This window comes from Melospiza melodia, unplaced genomic scaffold (genome assembly GCF_035770615.1).
Source record: "Melospiza melodia melodia isolate bMelMel2 unplaced genomic scaffold, bMelMel2.pri scaffold_197, whole genome shotgun sequence".
In the NCBI taxonomy this organism is placed as follows: Eukaryota; Metazoa; Chordata; class Aves; order Passeriformes; family Passerellidae; genus Melospiza; species Melospiza melodia.
In genome coordinates this window covers 76,918-84,291 of record NW_026948536.1, presented here as the reverse complement: position 1 = coordinate 84,291, position 7,374 = coordinate 76,918, and the positions used below count along the sequence as shown (strand labels likewise).

The 7,374-nt window shown below is 41.0% G+C and overlaps 1 long non-coding RNA gene across 3 annotated transcripts; it reads left to right on the top strand.

The window, feature by feature from the left end:
* Window positions 1–2,130: 2,130 nt before the first annotated feature.
* On the top strand, window positions 2,131–6,382 carry LOC134433539 (uncharacterized). 3 transcript variants are annotated; one of them, XR_010031611.1, is made up of 7 exons: window positions 2,131–2,410; window positions 2,940–3,004; window positions 3,624–3,687; window positions 4,377–4,452; window positions 4,574–4,833; window positions 5,224–5,341; window positions 5,936–6,382. It is a non-coding gene; the product is annotated as an uncharacterized LOC134433539 (long non-coding RNA). The 3 variants fall into 3 exon arrangements; XR_010031610.1 differs by having other exon boundaries at window positions 4,574–4,883; window positions 6,002–6,382; XR_010031609.1 differs by having other exon boundaries at window positions 4,574–4,883.
* Window positions 6,383–7,374: the final 992 nt, after the last annotated feature.

The window sequence follows — 7,374 nt, the reverse complement described above, 5'->3', positions numbered from 1 at the left end:
ATTTTGTTAATTAGTTCAGGTTTTAAAGTTATTTTTACAGAGGATTGTTTATTCCTTGAGTTAGTGTAGAGGTAGAATTTTGTTGGGTTTTTTTTTTTAGTAACGTCATTCAGGGTGAGTGGCACTGGCTTGAGTTTAGTAGATTGGTTTGACTTTTTTTTAGTACTTTTTGTAATTTGCTGTGTGTGTTTCTATAGGATTTTCTTTTATTTTGGTTCCATTTTTCTGTCGTGATGAGAATTGTTATTGAAAAGAGTGTTCTTTGTTTTTTTGCTGACACTTGTTTGGCTGTTGGAGGTATCTTGATGTTTTTGGAAGACATTGGTGGGAATTTGACGCTGTTTGTTTTGTCGTTTCATTTAGGAATTGGATTTTAAATATGCAATTATGACTCTAACTATATTGAAACAAAAGAAATAGATGTGTAGCAATGGGAATGAGCCAATTTTATTTTTATATATTCGGTCAATTTTTAAAATTTAACATGTAACATAAGTCATTATATGTTACAATAAGTTATTCTAATTTTAATAGAGTATTGTGTATGTTTATAGATATATGAATAGAGAATATAAATGTAAATACAACCCAAACAAAAATACAAATATATAAATGTATTGCAACTATATGCAGATATATAAAAAATTAATATTAAATTGTAAATGTAAAATAACATAAATTGATACAATATATAATACAAGTAATACTGCATATTATATTTTATGAAAATATATTTTATTTTATGAAAAATATTATCGGAAATGGATATAAAATAGATATAAATACGGATGTGATATATCTATCTATCTATATCTATCATTTGTTGTATATTATGATAAATATTAATATAAAGAAATATTTAGGTAGTTTAAAATAATGGATGGTTTTGTTTTTTCTTTGCCAAAGCAGGGGTTTTCGTGTAAAAATTACAAATACAAATAATATAAAGGTAGAAATATAAGTATAGAAATATATCATAAACACATTAAAGATTTATATAAAAATTAGAAATATAAGGAAAAATAAGTTGTAGCAGTAGATATGGTAAATAATTTAAAAAATATTTCCCGTATATTTTTTGAATAAGGTGCATATTATATATAGTTATTAATATAATGCATCAATATAAACGATAAATATATATAAAATATCAACTATCTGTAAGAAGGAATAAAAGCTCTATGTCACGTGCAGCAGTAGAAAATTTCAGGCTCCCAGGGAATAAATAGTTTTCTTTAAATCATTTTCGTTTTGGATTTTTTTTTTTTTTACTCTCGGGTAGCCTGAAAGTTTCTACTGCTGCTTTTTTATTCTAAAGGTGGAAAGGTAAACCAAGATTAGAAATACAAGAAAGGGGAAGGGAAAGGGAAGGGAAAGGGAAGGGAAAGGGAAGGGAAAGGGAAGGGAAAGGAAAGGAAAGGAAAGGAAAGGAAAGGAAAGGAAAGGAAAGGAAAGGAAAGGAAAGGAAAGGAAAGGAAAGGAAAGGAAAGGAAAGGAAAGGAAAGGAAAGGAAAGGAAAGGAAAGGAAAGGAAAGGAAAGGAAAGGAAAGGGGAAGGAAAGGAAAGGGGAAGGGAAGGGGAAGGGAAGTGGTGAAAAACAGAGTGAAAAAAGTAAAAAGAGTTGGAGGGAAAAAGAGAGGGCATTGGAGAGGAGCGGTGCTGCCTCAGGTCCTTCCCAGCCCTGGGGCGAAGGACCTGTTTGATGCCCAGGAGGGACTGCAGCTCCCGGTGGCGGGGGACGGAGCGGTGGCTGTCAGCCCGAGACTACAACTCCCGGCAGGCCATGCTGCTGGCGCGGCGTGTGACGCAACGGCTGACGCGGCACATGAGTGGCTGGCGTGCCAGGCGGCCGCGCGGGGCTGTGCGCGCGCAGCTGCCGGCGCCTCTCCCGCGCGGGACAGCGACGCTGGAGGGGCGCAGCCTCCGTCTGGCCGCCCGCCCGGAGCTGAGCAGCGCGGAAGGAGCGTCCGCCCGGTTCCTCGGCCGCACTCAGCGGTGCCGGGGGCGGGGGCGCTGCCGCCCGCCGATGGCGGAGGGCGAGGCGGTGCTTTGCTGCCGCGGGCCGGGAGCTGCAGGAGCCGCCCCGGGCGAGCGGCGCCGGGCGCTGCCGCGGTCCCGGTGGGGCGGCCGCCCTCGGGCTGGCGGAGGCGCCGGAGGAGCCCCCGAGCTGCAGCCGTCTCCCTCGGGCTGCTGCCGGTGCTGCGGGCGGAGGCGGCTCCGCCGCGTGTTGGGCGCTGCGAGCAGGGAGCGCTGCGGTATCGCCGGCATGACGGGGTTGCTGCCTGCGTTAGTGCTCGTGGCTCTTTGTGCCGTGACAGCGGATGGAGCGGCGCTGAGCGGTAAAGCCAGAGATGGCCGGGAGAATGCCCAGCGCAGGGAGCGGGCGGGCTGTATGCTTCGGATGGCACAGGTGCGAGCTGCAAAGTCACCCCCCCTTCCGCCCCTGCCCTCCCGAGCCCCAGGGAAAATGCTTTCCAGCATTGTCGAGCTTCTGAAAGACAAAACTTGTGATCTGACACTTGCATCCAGAAAAGGTTTCTGTCTAGATTAGCAAATGCCTCAATTGTTCTTGGTTACATCCCATGACCGGTTTTAGGCAGCGACTTTATAATGCTTTTAGGATTTTCTTGTACAATGGTGAGAAAATAGGCAGGTCTGATAGTGGTTTCACTTTTTGTTCTACTTCACGTTCCGTAAGATTCTTTTATGCAAGCACTTGTTTTAAAATTCTACTGTAAGCGTTTATGGTTCACTTTTTTTTTCTTTGCAGCACCCGTGACTTTTTTTTCCCTCTAAATCAGGAGTAAATATAGCTGAGTAAAATTACCTTGATTTTCTTCCTTCTTTTTTAACTGAATTGTTTTTATTAAAAATCCTATTTGAATATGTAGAAAAAGTGGGGATGTCTTGTAATATATCGTAGCTTTTCTTGTTTACAGGATACTCAGAAAATATGTCTCCCTTAGAGTCCCACAGAAACGTTCTCAGTGCGATCTCTATCAAGGTATGTATTTACAAGTAAGTGGTCTCTTTAGATATTGGCCTGTGAATTACCTTTTCCTGTAATACAGAGCTTGCGTTCTGTGGGTTATGATAAAGCTGTAAAACATGTCAAAATGGTTTTGCAAGTCTGAATCGTTGAAGGCAGCAAGAAGTGGATTTAGAGCCTGTTCTTGAGCAGACAAAGGGAAAAAGTGTGGCTTTGATGCTGAACTTGTCATTTTTCATTTGACTTGTCTTGCATTATTTAAGAGTAGAGAGAACTAGAAAAAGAGAGAAATCGAATTGGTTCTTGAGCACTCCTCAAATGCTCACCATGATCCAGTGTAGAGCCGAAGGGAAGGGTGATGGAACAGAGCTCTGTGCTTTAGAAGGAAATAAATTTAAAGCTGACCTCCGCACAGAGTCTCACTAACTTCTGTGGTTTTAAAATACAAGATAAGTTTAGGAAGTGTTGGAAGTTAGTGTTTTGGGAAAGAAATGGCAGTTCCACAGAACATTCCATTGAACAGAGGCTCTGGGAACGATTCATGTTGTAAGTGCTGTCACTGCAATCAGTTGGTGGTTCAGCCTTGAAACGTGCACCTGGCCTTCTATAAAGCACTGTTTTGTTTGCCTTTCAGTGCTATGAGTCTTGATCAATTGGAGAAGAGCCCAAGAGAAATTTTTCATCCCTTGATATAAAAGGTAGGAAGTGACTTTTTTGGTTTGGTTCTTTTTCTTTATTATTTTCTGGAAATAAAAGTAATTAAGTATAGGTACTACTGGTTTGTTTCTTCCAGTAGCAGGTGATAATAATAGTAGTAGTACTAGTAAAAATCATAATAGAAATAATAACAATAGTAATGTAATACTACTTAAACTGTCTTTATCCATTGGACTGGCCATTTCAAATCAAAACTTCTAAACACAAATCAAACCATCATCCTTGTAGAATCTTTCACAGCAGTGGGCTAAAGATCCTGGTTTTGTTGACAGCATTTATTGGTTCTGGAAGAACAAGAGGGAAGTACAAGCCTAACTACTTCTAGCTCACAGACCCGTCCAGTGAACCCAGCTTTGTGTTTTGGTGGGCTTGTGATGACTTTGAAATCAATTGCTCATTCCAGTAAAAAAAATTCATGTTTTTTTGAACGTGACAGCAGAAATAACTTTAGGCACCAACTGAATAATAATAGATCACCAGTTTAAGTTAAAAATTCATGCTATACTATCAAAATTTAAAGGTAAATTATTATGTATTAGGTGATGGTATAAAGTGTATGTTCTAATGTGTAATGCAAAGATACATACGTACCTGAAAGTCCTTAGAGGAAACAAATTTTTATGTCTGCTGTTTGATTATTTACCATACGATATTTGGTTTCATTTCCCAGGAATCAGTGAATTTTAACTTTGGAGTCCCCTATGCTAAGGATGCTCAGCTTACAGGTGATGAAATGTTCAGTAATGGTGAGTTTTTCACCTTCTCTTTAATTGCTATGCTGATCTGAATAAGAAAAAAAAAAAACAAAAGCAAGGGAAAAAAAAGGATGGTTTATTATCTTTTACGCTGTTATGTTTGTTTCCTCAGTATTTGCTGCAGCTCTGCTTACCCAAGCTTTGGGTTCCTTCTGTCCCACTGGGAGTTGCCCAATTTGGTTGCATCTGGTGAAATTCACCCTGAGACCTTACAGAACCAGCTCCAACTACATGAGAGCCATTTGCAGTTCTCTCCAGACGCCTGGAGAATGGGCGACGTTTCTGAGGATCCGGCGAGCGTGCTTCTGTCAAAACTCAGTCTGTGAAATTCCTGGGGAAAACCCTTCTGTGTCCTGAAGGGTTCAAACTCTGGTGAGGATCCAGTTATCAGGTGCTCACCTGGATGGTTCCAGCTGCCAAAGGTAACACTTGTACTCTTGCCCTGTAGTTTACATCTATTGTATTTTTGTTATTTTGCAAGATTTTTTGTCTTTGCAAAATACTGTGCATTTCACTCTTTGGAACCTCTCAGATGGTTCTTTGGTGCAGCACCACCCCAGGGGACACTTGGCTGCTGTCCTGAAGGGGTTGGTGGCTAGAATTGTAAATCCTGGAGAGTTTGTGAGTCTTCTGTCCCCAGGGAGGTGTCATGCTTTGTTTACTTTTGTTCTGTTGGTTAGGCGCTGCTTCTCGTTGCAAGTATGAATTTCAAACTGCCCTGTTCTTATTTTAACTGTTTTCCTGGTTCTCTCCGCCCGGCAGGGAAAGACTCTCGTGTCCTTGTCGTCGGGCTCGGTGCTGTCCAAGAAGATACGGGGACTAAAAAAATCATAAGAAGCAAAATACGACTGCAGGGAAAAGAAGCTGGAGAGAACAGAAGGTGATATTGTTATCCTTACCCTGTATTAGAGACATCCGCTGCGCTTTGATGCTGGCAGCTGCCAGGGGCTTGTTAGCTCTTTGTAGGCAGGTGTAGGTGTTCACTTGTAGTTTTTTTCTCTGGACAAGTCAATTCAAACTTTGCTAAGCTTATATTTGCAGATTACTCTCTAGCACAGTCCAGCATGACATTTTTGAATGTTGTAAAAATACCATGTTACTTGGAAATTGCTAATGAAGAGAAGCTTTAGGGGAAGATAAGATTTCAGGGTTGGAAGATGTGAGAAGAATTTTGTGGGGACGTTAGACTGAAGTAAAGCACACTTGAAGCTGGACTGGCACGCTGGCAGGTCCCCTATTAAACAGTAGTGCTGAGATTAGCCTGGGGGTTGCCCGTTGTTTCTGTAGAAATCAATGTTTCCTGGTCTTCAGAGGGAAGCTGCTTTGAAAAGCTGGAAGGTGCAGCATGCTGACAATCCCCGTGCTTTGGATTAAAAGTAGATTTCAGAAGGGTCCTAAGCTTTTGTCTTTTCCTAGAAGTCGATGTAATCCTATCGAGGAGTTTTTAATTCTGTGTTGCCATGTCATCCATCAGAGCCCTGTTGTACTAATCTTCATACAAGTACAAAACAACAAATCAGACCCTGTCCCAACCACTTAGAGCCCAGAACACGATTTCCTCGGGCTGCCATTTGTGTGCCATCGGTACTCACCGTGGAAGGGAGCTGGGGATTGTTGCAGCTGTTGGGAACGAACTGCTTCTCGTCACACAGAAATGGAATTGGGACGACGCCTCGGCCAGCCCCTCTGTGCCATCGTCTCCTGAATCTGCAGCAGAGCAGTTCCAGTCCATCCGGGCACGTGTAATCCAGTTCCTGATGATCTGAGCACACAGAGCAGCGCTCAGCTGCTGTGGGGGGCTCAGGGAGGGCAGAGTGTGCATTGTCATCTTCCTGAACCTACAGACAAATCAAAGTGAGAAGCCACAGCGTGGAAATCAGTCACATATATGCTAAATAAAACTTGCAGATTTTTTTAAGAATTGTTGTTGCTTGTTCTTTGTTGTGCTTCAGTGCTTAGAAAACCTCCCTTTAAAATCAGTTAAATTCATCAGTTGAACCTTTGTTTGCAGACCTTCACTGAGCAGAATTCATTGCTGACTCAGTGCACGCTGTGCCGGCCTCCCGGGAGTGTGAGGAGCTCATGTGTGCTACTTTTTGCTTTAGGACGCTCTAAGGTATTTATTCCTTTTGGGATACATGATGAGAATTCCCAAGAGAGGTAGTTATAAAGTATGACATCGGGAAAAAACCTGTGTGGTTGGAATGTTGTTGCTGTCAAAAGTTAATTTTTTTTTAGCCAGTAGTTAGCTTTTTGCTTTATTTTTGTGGTATCAGTATTTTATTGTTTAAAAAATTGCTTCAAAATAACTTCTGTGGCTGGCCATCAGTACCTTGTTCAGATTTGCCTATTTGCTTGTAGCTAAAATGTTCACGTCTTGTTTATCATTCTATTTAAGAAACTGCTGCCCAGCCAACTAATAACTGAATATCTATCTGTCTGGGACATGGGGAGAGGATTTAGGTAATATCTTTGTTTCCAGAAAAGAGTTGTAGTGTAGTTTCTAAATAGAGGAGAAGAGGGTGAAGACTCTGGGCTCTGATGCCGTTGGGGCACCCCAAGGTCCCCAGGAGAGGGAGCCCCACTGGGGTGCAGGAGCAGATGTGTTCTCATGTAATATAGAATAAATTATAAATATAAATATGAAAATTATAAATATGAAAATATTTTTTAAAATCGTTACATAAAGCAGGCTTTTTTTATTTGTCAATAGGCAGGGTTTTGATTATAAAAATTATAAATACAAATAATATGAAGGTAGAAATGTAAGTATAGGAATATATCATAAATAAATACAGATATATATATATATATAAAAAGTTTAAAAACAAGAAAAAATTAGTTGTAGCAGTAGATATGATACATAAATAATAATTTAAATCCATTTCTAGAATTTTATGTATATTATATGTA